Source organism: Eriocheir sinensis, unplaced genomic scaffold (assembly GCF_024679095.1).
Source record: "Eriocheir sinensis breed Jianghai 21 unplaced genomic scaffold, ASM2467909v1 Scaffold8, whole genome shotgun sequence".
Taxonomy (NCBI): domain Eukaryota; kingdom Metazoa; phylum Arthropoda; class Malacostraca; order Decapoda; family Varunidae; genus Eriocheir; species Eriocheir sinensis.
In genome coordinates, this window is record NW_026112164.1 from 858,761 (window position 1) to 880,235 (window position 21,475).

The window sequence follows — 21,475 nt, forward strand, 5'->3', positions numbered from 1 at the left end:
TATTATTCTATTTGTGTTTTGTATATATCTTTTTATACATATTTACATTATTTAATGTGTATTTTTTATATATATTTTATACAAATTTACGTTATTTTAAGTGTATTTGTTTATATATTTTCATTCAAATTTACATTATTTTATGTGTATTTTGTAAATGTATTTCAATACAAATTTACCTAATTTTATGTGTATTTTGTATATTTATTTTCATACAAATTAAAATTATTTTTCTTTATTTTTATATAGTTTTATACAAATTTAGGTGATTTTATGTGTATATTGTATATCTATTTTCATACAAATACACATTCTTTTATTGATATTTTGTTTATTTATTTTGACGCGAATTTACATTATTTAATGTGTATTTTATATATATATATATATATATATATATATATATATATATATATATATATATATATATATATATATATATATATATATATATATATATATATATATATATATATATATTTTTATATGTGTTAACATCATTTGATGTGTATTTTGAATATATATTTCTATAGAAATCTACGTTGATTTATGAGTATTCGTATATAGATTTTGAAATAAATTTACACTGTTTTATGTGTATTATGCATATTTTTTCAATACGAATTTACCTTATTGTATATGCATTTTGTATATTAATTTTAATACAAATTTAATTATGCTATGTGCATTTTTGTATATGTATTTTTATAAAAATATGCTTTATTTTATGGGTATTTTGCATTTTTATTTTCATACAAATTTACATTATTTCATTTATATTCTGTTCATTTTTTTTTAAACAATTTTACATTATTCTATGTGTATTTTGTATATCTATTTTTATACGTATTTACTTAATTTTATGTGTATTTTGTATATATATTTTTATAGAAATCTACGTTATTTTATGTGTATTCTTATATGTATTTTGAAACAAATTTACATTCTTTTATATGTATTTTTGCATATCTCTTTCAATACAAGTTTACCTTATTGTATGTGCATTTTGTATACTTATTTCAATACAAATTTAAATATTTTATGTGTATTTTGGTATATATATTTTTATAAGAAATGCGCTATTTCATGGGAATTTTGCATCTTTATTTTCATACAAATTTACATTATTTTATTAATATTCGGTGTATTTATTTTGATACGATTTCACATTATTCTATTTGTTTTTTGTATATATTTTTTTATACATATTTACATTATTTAATGTGTATCTTGCAAATATATTTCATACAAATTTATTATCTATTTTTTATTTTCATACAAATACACATTCTTTTCATGATATTTTGTTTATTTATTTTGACACGAATTTACCAAGATATGTATTTTGTATATATATTTTTATACGTATTTACATAATTTATGTGTATTTTGTATATATATTTCTATAGAAATCTACGTTATTTTATGTGTATTCGTATATATATTTTGAAACAAATTTACTTTGTTTTATATGTATTTTTGAATATCTCTTTTATTACATATTTACCTTACTGTATATGCATTTTGTATATTTGTTTCAATACAAATTTAAATATCTTATGTGTATTTTGTTATATATATTTTTATAAAAAATGCGCTATTTTATGGGAATTTTGCATCTTTCTTTTCATACAAATTTACATTATTTTATTGATATTCTGTGTATTTATATTGATAGGATTTTACATTATTCTATTTCTTTTTTGTATATATTTTTTTATGCACATCTACATTATTTAATGTGTATCTTGCATATATATTTAATACAAACTTACGTTATTTTAAGTGTATTTGTTTATATATTTTCATTCAAATTTACATTATTTTATGTGTATTTTGTATATGTATTTCAATACAAATTTACCTAATTTTATGTGTATTTTGTATATTTCTTTTCATACAAATTTTAAATATTTTTGTGTATTTTTGTATATAGTTTTATACAAATTTAGGTTATTCTATGTGCGCATTTACAATATTTAATGTGTGTTTTGTATATATATTTTTATGCAAATTTACTTTATTGTATGTGCATTTTTGTACATATATTTTTTTAGAAATTTGCGTTATTTTATGTGTATTTGTATATGTTTTCTCATACAAATTTACATTATGTTATTGCTATTTTGTTTATTTATTTTGATACAAATGAAAATAGATATACAAAATATACATAAAATAAACTAAATTTGTATTGAAATATATATACAAAATACATAAAATAATGTAAATTTGTATCAAAATATTTTAACAGATGCGCATAAAATAACGTAAATTTGTTTTAAAATATACAAAATACACATTAAATAATGTAAAATGTTTAAAAAAATATATACAAAAACAAATAGAATAATGTAAAATCGTATCAAAATAAATACACAGAATATTAATAAAACAATGTAAATTTGTATGAAAATAAAGATGCAAATACCCATTAAATAACGCATTTTTTATAAAAATATATATACCAAATACACATAAAAAAATGAATTTGTATGAAAATAAATATACAAAATACACATACAATAAGGTAAATCTGTATTGAAATAGATATGCAAAATACATATAAAACAATGTAAATTTGTTTCAAAATATATATACGAATACACATAAAATAACGTAGATTTGTATAAAAATATATATACAAAATATATATAGAAAACACACAAAAATAACCTAAATACAAATACAAATATACACATTAAATAATTTAATATTGAATAAAATAAATATACAAAATAAACATAAAATAAGGTAAATTTGTAATGAAACATATGTAAAAATACACTTAAAATAATTTTAATTTGTATGAAAATATATATACAAACACACATAAAATAACATGAATTTGTATAAAATTTGTATCAAAATATATACGAATACACACAATAAAATAACGTAAATTTTTATGAAAATGTATATATAAAATACACATAAAATAATTTAAATACGTAGAAAAATATATATACAAAATACACATAAAATAATGTAAATTCGTAAAAAAATAAATACACAAAATTCCAATAAAAGAATGTATATTTGTAGGAAAATATATATACAAAATACAAATAAAATAACTAAAATTTGTATAAAAATATATAAAATTACGTAAATACAAATACAAATATACACATAAAATAATTTAAAATTGAATTAAATAAATATACAAAAAAATCATAAAATAAGGTAAATTTGTAATGAAAAATATGTAAAAATACACATTTAAAATAAAATAATTAATATTTAAAAAAAAATATATACAAAAATACACATAAAATAATTAAATTTGTTTTAAAATTAATATACAAAATACACATACAATAAGGTAGATTTTTATTGAAATAGATATGCAAAAAACACATAAAATAAAGTAAATTTGTATTAAAATATATACGAATACACACAATAAAATAACGTAAATTTTTATGAAAATATATATATACAAAATACACATTAAATAATGTAAATACATAGAAAAAAATATATACAAAATACACATAAAATAATGTAAATTCGTATCAAAATAAATAAACAAAATTTCCTCTAAAACAATGTATATTTGTAGGAAAATATATATACAAAATACAAATAAAATAACAAAAATTTGTATAAAAATATATACAAAAATACACAAAAAAAACTTAATTTGTTTGAAAATAGATATGCAAAATACACATGAAATTAGGCAAATTTTTATTGAAATACATATAAAATATACACATAAAATAATGTAAATTTGTATGAAACTATATAAACAAATACACATAAGATAAAGTAAATTTCCATAAAATATATGTACAAAATATACATTAAATAATGTAAATATGTCTAAAAATATGTATACAAAATACACAGAATAACGTAAAATCGTATCAAAATAAATAAACAGACAATCAATAAAATAATGTAAATTTGTATGAACATAAAGATGCAAAATACCCATATAATAACGCATACTTGTTTAAAAATATATATACAAAATACACATAAAATAATTAAATTTGTATCAAAATAAATATACAAAAGGCACATACAATAAAGAAAATTTGTATTGAAATAGATATGCGAAATACACATAAATAATGTAAATTTGTATCAAAATATATATACGAATACACATAAAATAGAGTAAATTTCTATGAAAATATATATTAAAAATACATATAAAATTATGTAAATAAGTATAAAATATATATATATATATATATATATATATATATATATATATATATATATATATATATATATATATATATATATATATATATATATATATATATATATATATATATATATATATATATTTATTCATTTTTTAGGTGTATTTGATATATATATTTTTATACTTATTTACATAATTTTATATGTATTTTGAATATCTATTTTCATAGAAATATACTCTATAAGTATATACAAAAAAACACAAAAATAGTTTAAATTTGTATGAAAATAAATATACAAAATACACATAAAATTAGGTAAATTTGTATTGAAATACATATACAAAATACACTTAAAATAATGTAAATTTGAATGAAATTATATAAACAAATACACTTAAAATAACGTTAATTTGTATAAAATATATATAAAAATACACATTAAATAATGAAAATATGTATAAAAAAATATATACAGAACACAAATAGTATAATATAAAATCGTATCAAAATATATACACAGAATATTAATAAAATAATGTACATTTGTATGAAAACTAAGATGCAAAATACCTATAAAATAACGCATTTTTTTAAATTATATATACCAAAATACACATAAAATATTTGAATTTGTATTAAAATAAATATACAAAATGCACATACAATAAGGTAAATTTGTATTGAAATAGATATGCAAAATACATATAAAACAATGTAAATTTGTTTCAAAATATATATACGAATACACATAAAATAACGTAGATTTCTATAAATATATATATATATATATATATATATATATATATATATATATATATATATATATATATATATATATATATATATATATATATATATATATATATATATATATATATATATATATATATATATATATATATATATATATATATATATATATATATATATATATATATATATATATATATATATATATATATATATATATATATATATATATATATATATACAAATAAAATTAAGTAAATGCGAATCAAAAATGTATACAAAATACACATAAAATAAGGTAAACTCGTATAAATATAAATAAACAAAATACCAATAAGAGAATGTGTATTTGTATAAATATAAATATACAAAATGCACATAAAATAACGTAAATTTGTATAAAACTATATACAAAAATACACAGAAATAATTAAATTTGTATGAAAATAGATATACAAAATACACACAAACTAAATTTGAATTGAAATATATATACAAAATACATAAAATAAAGTAAATTTGTTTCAAAATATTTTTAACAAATACACATATAATAACGTAAATTTGTAAAAAAATATATAAACAAAATACACATTAAGTAATGTAAATACGTATAAAAAGAATATTAACAAAATACACAAATAATCAAGTCATTCGTATCAAAATAAATAAACAAAAAACTAATTAAATAATGTAAATTTGTATGAGAAAACATATACAAAATACACATAAAATAACGTTTTAATATTTAAATACAAATTTAACTTATTACAATATTATATATACAATATTATTACAAAATATACATAAAATAACGAAAATTTGAATAAAAATTTATACAAAAAAAAACACAAAAATCATTTCAATTTGTTTGAAAATAGATATACAAAATACACATATAATTAGTTAAATTTGTCTTTAAATACATGTACAAAATACATATATAATAATGTAAATTTTTATGAAATGAAAACATATAAACATAAAATAACGTACATTTGTATAAAATATATATACAAAATACACATAGAATAATGTAAAATCGTATCAAAATAAGTACACAGAATATCAATAAAATAATTTAAATTTGTATGAATATAAAGATGCAAAATACCCATAAAATAAAGCATTTTTTTTTTTAAATACATATACAAAAAAACACATAGAATAATTAAATGTGTATTAAAATTAATATACAAAATGCAAATACAATAAGGTAAATTTGTATTGAAAAAATACGCAAAATACACATAAAACAGTGTAAATTTGTTTCAAAATATATGTACGAATACACATAAAATAACGTTGATTTCTATAGGAATATATATACAAAATACACATGAAATGATGTAATTACGTATAAAAATATATATACAAAATACACATTAAATAATGTAAATTCGCGTCAAAATAAATAAACAAAATATCAATAAAAGAATGTGTATTTGTATGAAAATAGATATACAAAATACACATAAAATAACCTAAATTTGTATCAAGCTATATACATAAATAAACAAAAATATTTTAAATTTGTATGAAAATAAATATACAAAATACACATAAAATTAGGTAAATTTGTATTGAAATACATACTCAAAATACACATAAAATAATGTAAATTTGTATGAAATAAAAACAAATTCACATAAAATAACGTACATTTGTATAAAATACATATACAAAATATACATAGAATAATGTAAAATCGTATCAAAATAAATACACAGAATATCAATAAAATAATGAGAATCTGCATAAAAATATATATACAAAACACACATTAAATAATGTACATGCGTATAAAAATATGTATACAAAATACCAATGAAATAATCTAAATTTGTATCGAATCAAATTAACAAAATAAAAAAAATAATGGAATTTTGGATATAAATATATATAGAAAATACACATAAAATAACCTAAATACAAATACAAATATAGACATAAAATAGTTTAAAATTGAATGAAATAAATATACAAAATAAACATAAATAAGGTAAATTTGCAATGAAATATATGTACAAAATACACATAAAATAATATAAATTTGTATGAAAATATAAATACAAATACACATAAAATAACATGAATTAGTATAAAAATATATATTCAAAATAAACATTAAAATACAAAAAACACATAAAATAACGTAAATTTATATAAAACTATATACAAAAATACACAGAAGTAATTAAATTTGTATGAAAATAGATATACAAAATAAAGTAAACTAGTACCAAAATCAATAAACAAAATTCAGATAAAAGAACGTATATTTGTAGAAAAATAAATATACAAAATACACATAAAATAACGAAAATTTGTATGAAAATATATACAAAAATAAACAAAAATAATTTCAATTTGTATGAAAATAGATATACAAAATACACCTATAATTAGTTACATTTGTCTTTAAATACATGTACAAAATACACATAAAACAATGTAAATTTGTAAGAAATTAAAACAAATACACATAAAATAACGTACATTTGTATAAAATATATATAAAAAATACACATAGAATAATGTAAAATCGTATCAAAATAAATACACTGAATATCAATAAAATAACGTAAATTTGTATGAAAATAAAGGTGCAAAATACCCATAATATTAAGCATATTTTTTTAAAAAATATATATACAAAAATACACATTCAACAAATAAATTTCTATTAAAAGTAATATACAAAATGCACATACAATACGTAAGGTAATTATTTTTTAAAAATATGCAAAATACACAAGACAATGTAAATTTGTTTCAAAATATATATACGAATACACATAAAATAACGTAGATTTCTATAGAAATATATATACAAAATGCACTTGAGATGCTGTAAATACGTATAAAAATATATATACAAAATAGACATTAAATAATATAAATTCGTGTCAAAATAAATAAACAAAATTTCAATAAAAGAATGTGTATTTCTATGAAAATACATATACAAAATACACATAAAATAACGTAAATTTGTATAAAAGTATGTAAATTTGTATGAAAATATATAAACAAATACACATAAAATAACGTAAATTTGGATAAAATATATATACAAAACATACATTAAATAATGTAAATATGTATAAAAATATATATAAAAAATACACATAGAATAATGTTAAATCGAATCAAAATAAATAAAGAGAATATCAATTAAATAATGTAAATTTGTATGAAAATAAAGATGCAAAATACCCATATAATAACGCATATTTGCATAAAAATATACATACAAAAATACACATGAAATAATTAAATTTATATTGAAATAAATACACAATAAAGTAAATTTGTATTGAAATAGATATGTAAAATACACATCAATAATGTAAATTTGTATAAAATATATATACGAATACACATAAAATAGAGTAAATTTCTATGAAAATATACATACAAAATACATATAAACTTATGTAAATAGTAAAAAATATATATACCAAATACACCTAAGATAATGTAAATTCGTATCAAAATAAATAAACAAAATTCCGATGAAAGAACGTATAATTGTAGGAAAATAAATATACAAAATATACATAAAATAACGAAAATTTGTATAAAAATTTATACAAAAAACAAACAAAAATAATTTCGATTTGTTTGAAAATAGATATACAAAATACACATATAATTAGTTAAATTTGTCTTTAAATACATGTACAAAATACATATAAAATAATGTAAATTTTTATGTGCATTTTTTTAAATATATTTTTATAGAAACTTAAAACGTTATTTTATGTGTATTTTGTATATTTTTTCTCATACAAATTTACATTATTTAATTAGTTTTTTGTTTATTTATTTTGATACGAATGACTTGATTATTTATGTATTTTGTAAATATTTTTTTATACGTATTTACATTACTTAATGTGTATTTTGTTTATATATTTTTTTACAAATTTACGTTATTATATGTGTATTTGTTAAAAATATTTTAAAACGAATTTACTTTATTTTATGTATTTTGTATATATATTTCAATTCAAATTTAGCTTATTTTGTGTGTATTTTGTATATCTATTTTCATACAAATTTAATTACTTCTGTGTATTATTGTATATAGTTTTATACAAATTTACGTTATTTTATGTGCATTTTGTATATTTATATTTATACAAATACACATTCTCTTATTGGTATTTTGTTTATTTATATCTATACGAATTTACATTATTTTATGTTTATTTTGTATACAATTTTGATTCGTATTTACTTAATTTTATTTGTATTTTGTATATATATATTTATAGAAATCTACGTTATTTTATGTGTATTCGTATATATATTTTGAAGCAAATTTACATTGTTTTATATGTATTTTGCATATCTATTTCAATACAAATTTACCTTATTGTATGTGCATTTTGTATATTTATTTTAATACAAATTCAAATATTTTATGTGTATTTTGGTATATATAATTTAAAAAAAAATGTGTTATTTTATAGGTATTTTGCATCTTAGTTTTCATACAAATGTACATTATTTTATTAATATTCTGTGTATATATTTTGATACGATTTTATATTATACTATTTTTGTTTTGTATATATTTTTTTATACATATTTTCATTATTTAATGTGTATTTTTTATATATATTTAATACAAATTAACGTTATTTTAAGTGTATTTGTTTATATAATTTCATTCAAATTTACATTATTTTAAGTGTATTTTGTATATGTATTTTATTACAAATTTACCAAATTTTATGTGTATTTTGTATATTTATTTTCATACAAATTTAAATTATTTTTGTGTTTTTTTGTATATACATATAGAGTAAATTTCTATGAAAATATATATTCAAAATACATATAAAATTATGTAAATAAGTATAAAAATATATATATCAAATACACCTAAAATAATGAAAATTCGTATCAAAATAAATAAACAAAATTCCGATAAAAGAACGTATATTTGTTGGAAAATAAATATACAAAATACACATAAAATTACGAAAATTTGAATAAAAATATATACTAAAATACACAAAATTAATTTCGATTTGTATGAAATTAGATATACATAATACACATATAATTAGTTAAATTTGCATTTAAATACATGTAAAAAATACACATAAAATAATGTAAATTGGTATGAAATGAAAACAAATTCACATAAAATAACGTTCATTTGTATGAAATATATATACAAAATATACATAGAGTAATATAAAATCGTATCAAAATAAATACACAGAATATCAATAAAATAATGTAAATTTGTATGAAAATATAGATGCAAAATACTCATAAAATAAAGCATTTTTTTATGAAAATACATATACAAAAATTCACATAGAATAACTAAATTTGTATTATTTTATATGTACTTTGTATATATATTTTTATACGCATTTACATTATTTAATATTTATTTTGAATATATAATTTTATACAAATTCATGGTATTTTATGTGTATTTCTATATATATTTTCATATAAATTTATATTATTTTATGTGTATTTCGTACATATATTTCATTACAAATTTTCCTTATTTTATGTTTATTTTGTATGTGTATTTTGTACATTTAAATTTATACAAATACACATTCTTTTATTGGTATTTTGTTTATTTATTTTGTTTCGAATTTACATTATTTTATGTGTATTTTGTTTACATTTTTTTATACGTATTTACTTAATTTTATGTGTATTTTGTATATATATTTTTTTAGAAATCTACGTTATTTTATGGGGAGGCGGTGGCTGAGTCGTCAAAGTAACGGCCTCGTGTTCAGGAGGACGCGAGTTCAATCCCCGCCCGGTGCCACCAAGCTGGGATTTTTCAGCCGCCGCCGAGTGGCTTAAAACTACCCACATGCTGTCCAGAAAACCACCTATCAACCCGGACTCTAGATTCAATGATCAAAAATGAGCTCTGGGAGGGCAGCATGAGCCAATGCAAGATGGCGCCACTATAAACACTCGCCTGCGCCAGAACGGGCTGGGCCGACCATCAGGAGCCACCGGAATGAAGCCTTGGACCGACCATCAGGATCCACCGGGAAGAAGCCTACCGGCGCAATAGGCAGCAATGTAAAAAAAATAAAAAAATAAAAAATATATATATTTTGAAACAAATTTACATTGTTTTATATGTATTTTTGCATATCACTTTCAATAGAAGTTTACCTTATTGTATGTGCATTTTGTATATTTATTTCAATACAAATTTAAATATTTTATGTATATTTTGGTATATATATTTTTATAAGAAATGCGCTATTTGATGGGAATTTTGCATCTTTATTTTCATACAAATTTACATTATTTTATTAATATTCGGTGTATTTATTTTGATACGATTTTACATTATTCTATTTGTTTTTTGTATATATATTTTTGTGTATTTTTGTATATAGTTTTATACAAATTTAGGTTATTTTATGTACGCATTTACATTATTTAATGTGTGTTTTGTATATATATTTTAATGCAAATTTGCTTTATTTTATGTGCATTTTTGTACATATATTTTTTTTGAAATTTGCGTTATTTTATGTGTATTTGTATATGTTTTCTCATACAAATTTACATTATTTTATTGCTATTTTGTTTATTTATTTTGATACGAATGAAAATAGATGTACAAAATATACATAAAATAAACTAAATTTGTATTGAAATATATATACAAAATACATAAAATAATGTAAATTTGTATCAAAATATTTTAACAGATGCGCATAAAATAACGTAAATTTGTTTTAAAATATACAAAATGCACATTAAATGATGTAAATATGTATAAAAAAATATATACAAAACACAAATAGAATAATGTAAAATCGTATCAAAATAAATACACAGAATATTAATAAAACAATGTAAATTTGTATGAAAATAAAGATGCAAAATACCCATTAAATAACGCATTTTTTATAAAAATATATATACCAAAATACACATGAAAAAATTAATTTGTATTAAAATAAATATACAAAATACACATACAATAAGGTAAATCTGTATTGAAATAGATATGCAAAATACATATAAAACAATGTAAATTTGTTTCAAAATATATATACGAATACACATAAAATAACGTAGATCTCGATAAAAATATATATACAAAATACACATAAAATGAAGTAAATACGTATAAAAAAATGTATACAAAATACACATAAAATTATGTAAATTCGTATCAAATTAATAAACAAAATACCAATAAAAGAATGTGTATTTGTATAAATATAAATATACAAAATACACATAAAATAACGTAAATTTGTATAAAACTATATACAAAAATACACAGAAGTAATTAAATTCGTATGAAAATATATATACAAAATACAGATAAAATAAGCTAAATTTGAATTGAAATGTATATACAAAATACATAAAATAATGTAGATTTGTATCAAAATATATATACAAATACACATAAAATACCATGAATTTGTATAAAAATATATATTCAAAATAAATATTAAATAATGTAAAAGCGTATAAAAATATATATACAAAGTACATATAAAATAATGTAGATTCGTATCAATATAAATCAACAAAACACCAATAAAATATTATATATTTGAATGAAAATAAATTTACAAAATACACATAACATAACTAAAATTTGTATTAAAATATATACAAAAATACATAGAAATAATTTGAGTTTGTATGAAAATAGATATACAAAATACACATAAAACTAGGAAAATTTCTTTTGAAATGTATATACAAAATACCCATAAAATATATACAAAATACACATAGAATAATGTCAATTCGTATCAAAATGAATGAGCAGAATATCAATAAAATAATGTAAATTTGTATGAAAACAAAGATGCAAAATACCCAAAAAATAAAGCAAATGTTTATAAAAATACAGATACAAAAATAGACATCGAATAATTAAATTTGTATTAAAATTAATATACAAAATGCGTATATAATAAGGTAAATTTGTATTGAAAAAATATGCAACATACACGTTTACTGATACAAATTTATATTATTTTGTTTATTTATTTTGATACGAACTACATGAATATATATGTATTTTGTACATATTTTTTTATACGTATTTACATTATTTAATGTGTATTTTGTTTATATATTTTCATACAAATTTACGTTATTATATGTGTATTTGTATAAATATTTTGATACAAATTTACTTTATTTCATGTATTTTGTATATATATTTCAATTCAAATTTAGCTTATTTTGTATTTTGTATATATTTTCATACAAATTTAATTACTTCTGTGTATTTTTGTATATAGTTTTATATAAATTTTCGTTATTTTATGTGTATTTTGTATATTTATATTTATACAAATACACATTCTTTTATTGGTATTTTGTTTATTTATTTTGATACGAATTTACATTATTTTATGTGTATTTTGTATACATTTTTTTATACGTATTTACTTCATTTTATGTGTATTTTGTATATATATTTTTATAGAAATCTACGTTATTTTATGTGTATTCGTATACATATTTTGAAACAAATTTACATTGCTTTATATGTATTTTGCATATCTATTTCAATACAAATTTGTCTTATTGTATGTGTTTTTTATATATCTATTTTAATACAAATCTAATTTTTTTATGTGTATTTTGGTATAAATATTTTTATAAGTAAAAAAAAGGTGTTATTTTATGGGTATTTTGCCTCTTTATTTTCATGCAAATTTACATTCTTTTATTAATATTCTGTGTATTTATTTTGATACGATTTTTCATTATTCTATTTGTGTTTTGTATATATTTTTTTATACAAATTTACGTTATTTTAAGTGTATTTGCTTATGTATTTTCATTCAAATTTACATTATTTTATGTGTATTTTGTATATGTATTTCCATACAAATTTACCTAATTTTATGTGTATTTTGTATATTTATTTTCATACAAATTTAAAATATTTTTGTGTATTTTTGTATATAGTTTGATACAAATTTAGGTTATTTTATGTGTATTTTGAATATCTATTTTCATACAAATACACTTTCTTTTATTGATATTTTGTTTATTTATTTAGACGCGAATTTACATTATTTAATGTGTATTTTGTATTTATATTTTTATACCTATTTGCATCATTTCATGTGTATTTTGTATATATTCCTATAGAAATCAACGTTATTTTATGTGTATTCGTATATATATTTTGAAACAAATTTACACTGTTTTATGTGTATTTTGCGTATTTTTTCAATACAAATTTACCTTATTGTATGTGCATTTTGTATATTAATTTTAATACAAATTTAATTATTCTATGTATATTTTTGTATATGTATTTTTTTTTTAAATATGCTTTATTTTATGGGTATTTTGCATCTTTGTTTTCATACAAATTTAAATTATTTTATTAATATTCTGTGTACTTATTTTGATACGGTTTTACATTATTCTATGTGTATTTTGTATATATATTTTATACAAATATACGTTATTTTATGAGTATTTGTTTTCATTTCATACAAATTTACATAATTTTATGTGTATTTTGTACATGTATTAAAATACAAATTTAACTAATTATATGTGTGTTACAAATACACATTCTTTTATTGGTATTTTGTTTATTTATTTTGATACGAATTTATATTATTTTATGTGTATTTTGTATGCATTTTTTTATACGTATTTACTTAATTTTATGTGTATTTTGTATATACATTTTTTTAGAAATCTACGTTATTTTATGTGTATTCGTATATATATTTTGAAACAAATTTACATTGTTTTATATGTATTTTGCTTATCTATTTCAATACAAATTTACCTTATTGTATGAGTTTTTTATATATTTACTTTAATACTAATTTAATTTTTTTATGTGTATTTTGGTATATATATTTTTATAAATAAAAAAAATGCGTTATTTTGTGGGTATTTTGCCTCTTTATTTTCATACAAATTTACATTATTTTATTAATATTCTGTGTATTTATTTTGATACGATTTTACATTATTCTATTTCTGTTTTGTATATATTTTTTTATACAAATTTACGTTATTTTAAGTGTATTTGTTTATGTATTTTCATTCAAATTTACATTATTTTATGTGTATTTTGTATATGTATTTCAATACAAATCTACCGAATTTTATATGTATTTTGTATATTTATTTTCATACAAATTTAAAATATTTTTGTGTATTTTTGTATATAGTTTGATGCAAATTTAGGTTATTTTATGTGTATTTTGTATATCTATTTTCATACAAATACACTTTCTTTTATTGATATTTTGTTTATTTATTTTGACGCGAATTTTCATTATTTAATGTGTATTTTGTATATATATTTTTATACGTATTTACATCATCTCATGTGTATTTTGTATATATATTCCTATAGAAATCAACGTTATTTTATGTGTATTCGTATATATTTTTTGAAACAAATTTACACTGTTTTATGTGTATTTTAATTTTAATACAAATTTAATTATTCTATGTGTATTTTTGTATATGTATTTTTGAAAAAAATATGCTTTATTTTATGGGTATTTTGCATCTTTATTTTCATACAAATTTAAATTATTTTATTGATATTCTGTGTACTTATTTTGATACGATTTTACATTATTCTATGTGTATTTAGTATATATATATTTTATACAAATGTACGTTATTTTATGTGTATTTGTTTTCATTTCATACAAATTTACATAATTTTACGTGTATTTTGTACATGTATTAAATACAAATTTAACTAATTATATGTGTATTTTGTATATCTATGTTCATACAAATTGATATTATTATTTTTTTTTGTATATATTTTTATACAAATTATCGTTATTTTATGTGTATTTTGGGTATTTATTTTCCTACAAATATACGTTTTTTATCGGAATTTTTTTTATTTATTTCAATACGAATTTACATTATTTTAGGTGTATTTGATATATATATATATATATATATATATATATATATATATATATATATATATATATATATATATATATATATATATATAGATATATATATATATATATATATTTATACTTATTTACATCATTTGATATGTATTGTGTATGTATATTTTCATAGAAATTTACTCTATTTTAGGTGTATTCGTATATATATTTTGATACAAATTTACATTATCTATGTGTATTTTGCATATCTATTTCAATACAAATTTACTATATTGTGTATATATATTTTTATACATTATTTAATGTTTATTTTGAATATATATTTTTATACTAATTCAAGTTATTTTATGTGTATTTGTATTTATATTTTCATACAAATTTATATTATTTTATGTGTATTTAGTACATATATTTCATTACAAATTTACCTTATTTATGTTTATTTTGTATATTTATTTCATTCAATTTAAAATTATTTTATGTGTATATTTGTATTTGTATTTAGGTTATTTTAAGTGTATTTTCTATATATATTTTCATCCAAAATTCCATTATTTTTTTGGTATTTTGTCAATTTGATTCGATACGAATTTAGATTATTTCATTGGTATTTTGTATACATATTTTCATACGCATGTATATTATTTAATGTGTGTTTTGTATATATATTTTTATGCAAATTTACATTATTTTATTGATATTCTGTGTATTTATTTTGATACGATTTTACATTATTCTATGTATATTTTGTATATATATTTTATACAAATGTACGTTATTTTATGTGAATTTGTTTTAATTTCATACAAATTTACATTATTTTATATGTATTTTGTATATGTATTTCAATACAATTTTAACTTATTACAATATTATATATACAATATTATTACAAAATATACATAAAATAACGAAACTTTGTATTAAAATTTATAAAAAACAAAACAAAAATAATTTCAATTTGTTTGAAAATAGATATACAAAATACACATATAATTAGTTAAATCTGCGTTATTTTATGTGTATTCGTATATATATTTTGAAACAGATTTACATTGATTTATATGTATTTTGCATATCTATTTCAATGCAAATTTACCTTATTGTGTGTGCATTTCGTATATTTATTTTGTGTTTTGGTATATATATTTTTATAAAAAATGCGTTATTTAATGGGTATTTTGCATCTTTATTTTCATGCAAATTTATATTATTTATTTTATATATATTTTAATAAAAATTTACATTATTTTATTGTGTGTATTCGTATTTATTTTGATAAAAAATTTATACAAATTCATGTTATTTTATGTGTATTTGTATATATATTTTCATACAAATTTATATTATTTTATGTGTATTTTTATATATTTTTCATTACAAATTTACCTTATTTTATGATTATTTTGTATATATATTTCATTCAATTTTAAATTATTTTATGTGTATATTTGTATTTGTATTTACGTAATTTTATATATTTCTATACAAATTTTAGTTATTTTATTTGTATTTTGTATATATATTTTCCTACATATATACATTATTTTATTGGAATTTTGTGTATTTATTTTTTTACGAATTTACTTTATTTTATGTGTATTTTGTATATATATTTTTCTACGTATTTAAATTGTTTTATGTGTATTTTATATATACATTTTCATAAAAAATTACGTTATTTTATTGTGTGTATTCGTATATATTTTGATACAAATTTTAAACAAATTCATGTTATTTTATGTGTGTTTGTATATATATTTTCATACAAATTTAAATTATTTTTTGTATATTTTTACATATATTTCATTACAAATTTACCTTATTTTATGTTTATTTTGTATATTTATTTTATTCAATTCAAAATTATTTAATGTGTATATTTGTATTTGTATTTAGGTTATTTTTGTGTGTTTTCTATATATATATTTTCATCCAAAACTATATTATTTTATTGGTATTTTCTTAATTTAACTCGATACGAGTTTAGATTATTTCATAGGTATTTTGTATACATACTTTTATACTCATTTGCATTATCTAAGACGTGTTTTGTATATATTTTTTTATGAAAATTAATTTTATGTGCATTTTTGTACATATATTTTTATAGAAATTTGCGTTATTTTATGTGTATTTTGTATATGTTTTCTCATACAAATTTACATTATTTTATTGTTTTTTTTTTTTTGATACGAATTACATGATTATATGTGTATTTTTTACATATTTTTTTATATGTATTTACATTACTTAATGTATTTTTTGTTTATATATTTTTATACAAATTTACGTTATTACATGAGTATTTGTTAAAAATATTTCGATACAAATTTACTTTATTTTATGTATTTTGTATATATATTTCAACTCAAATTTAGCTTATTTTTTGTGTATTTTGTTTATCTATTTTCAAACAAATTTAATTACGTCTGTGTATTTTTGTATATAGTTTTATATAAATTTACGTTATTTTATGTGCATTTTGTATATTTATATTTATACAAATACACATTCTTTTATTGGTATTTTATTTACATTATTTTATGTGTATTTTGTATACATTTTTTATACGTATTTACTTAATTTTATGTGTATTTTGTATATATATTTTTATAGAAATCTACGTTATTTTATGTGTAATCGTATATATATTTTGAAACAAATTTACATTGTTTTATGTGTTTTTTGCATATCTATTTCAATACAAATTTACCTTATTGTATGTGCATTTTGTATATTTATTTTAATACAAATTTAAATATTTTATGTGTATTTTGGTATATATATTTTTATAAAAAAAATGCGTTATTTAATGGGTATTTTGCATCTTTATTTTCATACAAATTTACATTGTTTTATTAATATTCTGTGTATTTATTTTGATACGATTTTATACATATTTACATTATTTAATGTGTATTTTGTATATTTTAAAACAAATTTACGTTATTTTATGCGCATCTGTTAAAATATTTTGATACAAATTTACATTATTTTATGTATTTTTTATATATATTTCAATAAAAATTTAGTTTATTTTATGTATATTTTGTATTTCTATTTTCATTCGTATCAAAATAAATAAACAAAATAGCAATGAAATAATGTAAATTTGTATGAGAAAACATATACAAATACACATAAAATAACGCAAATTTCTAAAAAAATATATGTACAAAAATGCACATAAAATAAATTAAATTTGAATAAAAATATATATACAAAACACACATTAAATAATGAAAATGCGTACATAAAATAACCTAAATTTGTATAAAACTATATACAAAAATACAAAAAAATATTTAAAATTTGTATGAAAAGAAATATACAAAATACACATAAAATTAGGTAAATTTGTATTGAAATACACATACAAAATACACATAAAATAATGTAAATTTAAATGAAAATATATAAACAAATACACTTAAAATTGCGTAAATTTGTATAAAATATATATGCAGGATACACATTAAATAATGTAAATGTGTATAAAAAATATATACAAAAAAGAAATAGAATAATGTAAAATCCTATCAATAAAAATACACAGAATATCAATAAAATAATGTAAATTTGTATGAAAAGAAAGATGCAAAATTCGCATAAAATAGCGCATTTTTTATAAAAATATATATACCAAAATACACACAAAACATTTAAATTTGTATTGAAATAAATATACAAAATGCATATACAATAAGGTAAATATGTATTGAAAGAGATATTCAAAAATACTTATTTTATTTGTTTTTTGTATATATTTTTTTATACACATTCACATTATTTAATGTGTATCTTGCATATATATTTTATACAAATTTACGTTATTTTAAGTGTATTTGTTTATATATTTTCACTCAAATTTACATTATTTGATGTGTGTTATCTATATGTATTTCAATACAAATTTACCTAATTTTATGTGTATTTTGTATATTTCTTTTCAAACAAATTTAAATTATTTTTGTGTATTTTTGTATATAGTTTTATACAAATTTAGGTTATTTTATGTAGTTTTAGTGTGTGTTTTCTATATATATTTTTATGCAAATTTACTTTATTTTATGTGCATTTTTCTACATATATTTTTATAGAAATTTGCGTTATTTGTATATGTTTTCTCATACAAATTTACATTATTTTATTGCTATTTTGTTTATTTATTTTGATACGAATTACATGATTATATATGTATTTTGTGCATATTTTTTGTACGTATTTACATATTTTTAAACAAATCTACGTTATTATATGTATTTGTATAAATATTTTGATACAGATTTACATTATTTTATGTATTTTGTATGTACATTTCAATTCAAATTTAGCTTATTTTAGCTGTATTTTGTATATATATTTTCATACAAATTTAATTACTTCTGTGTATTTTTGTATATAGTTTTATACAAATTTACGATATTTTATGTGTATTTTGTATATTTATATTTATACAAATACACATTCTTTTATTGGTATTTTGTTTATTTATTTTGGTACGATTTTTATGTGTATTTTGTATTCATTTTTTTATACGTATTTACTTCATTTTATGTGTATTTTGTATATATTTTTATAGAAATCTACGTTATTTTATGTGTATCGTATATATATTTTGAAACAATATACATAGAATAATGTAAAATCGTATCAAAATAAATACACAGAATATCAATAAAATAATGTAAATTTGTATGAAAATAAAGATGCAAAATACTCATAAAATAAAGCATTTTTTTATGAAAATACATATACAAAAATACACATAGAATAATTAAATTTGTATTATTTTATATGTACTTTGTATATATATTTTTTATACGCATTTACATTATTTAATATTTATTTTGAATATATAAATTTATACAAATTAATGGTATTTCATGTGTATTTGTATATATATTTTCATATAAATTTACATAATTTTATGTGTATTTTGTACATATATTTCATTACAAATTTACCTTATTTTATATTTATTTTGTATGTGTATTTTGTACATTTATATTTATACAAATACACATTCTTTTATTGGTATTTTGTTTATTTATTTTGATTCGAATTTAAATTATTTTATGTGTATTTTGTTTACATTTATTTATACTTATTTACTTAATTTTATGTGTATTTTGTATATATATTTTTATAGAAATCTACGTTATTTTATGTGTATTCGTATATATATTTTGAAACAAATTTACATTGTTTTATATGTATTTTTGCATATCTCTTTCAATAGAAGTTTACCTTATTGTAAGTGCATTTTGTATATTTATTTCAATACAAATTTAAATATTTTATGTGTATTTTGGTATATATATTTTTATAAGAAATGCGCTATTTGATGGGAATTTTTCATCTTTATTTTCATACAAATTTACATTATTTCATTAATATTCGGTGTATTTATTTTGATACGATTTTACATTATTCTATTTGTTTTTTGTATATATCTTTTTTTATACATATTTACATTATTTAATGTGTATCTTGCATATATATTTCATACAAATTTATTATCTATTATTTATTTTCATACAAATACACATTCTTTTCATGATATTTTGTTTATCTATTTTGACACGAATTTACATTACTTAATATGTATTTTGTATATATATTTTTATACGTATT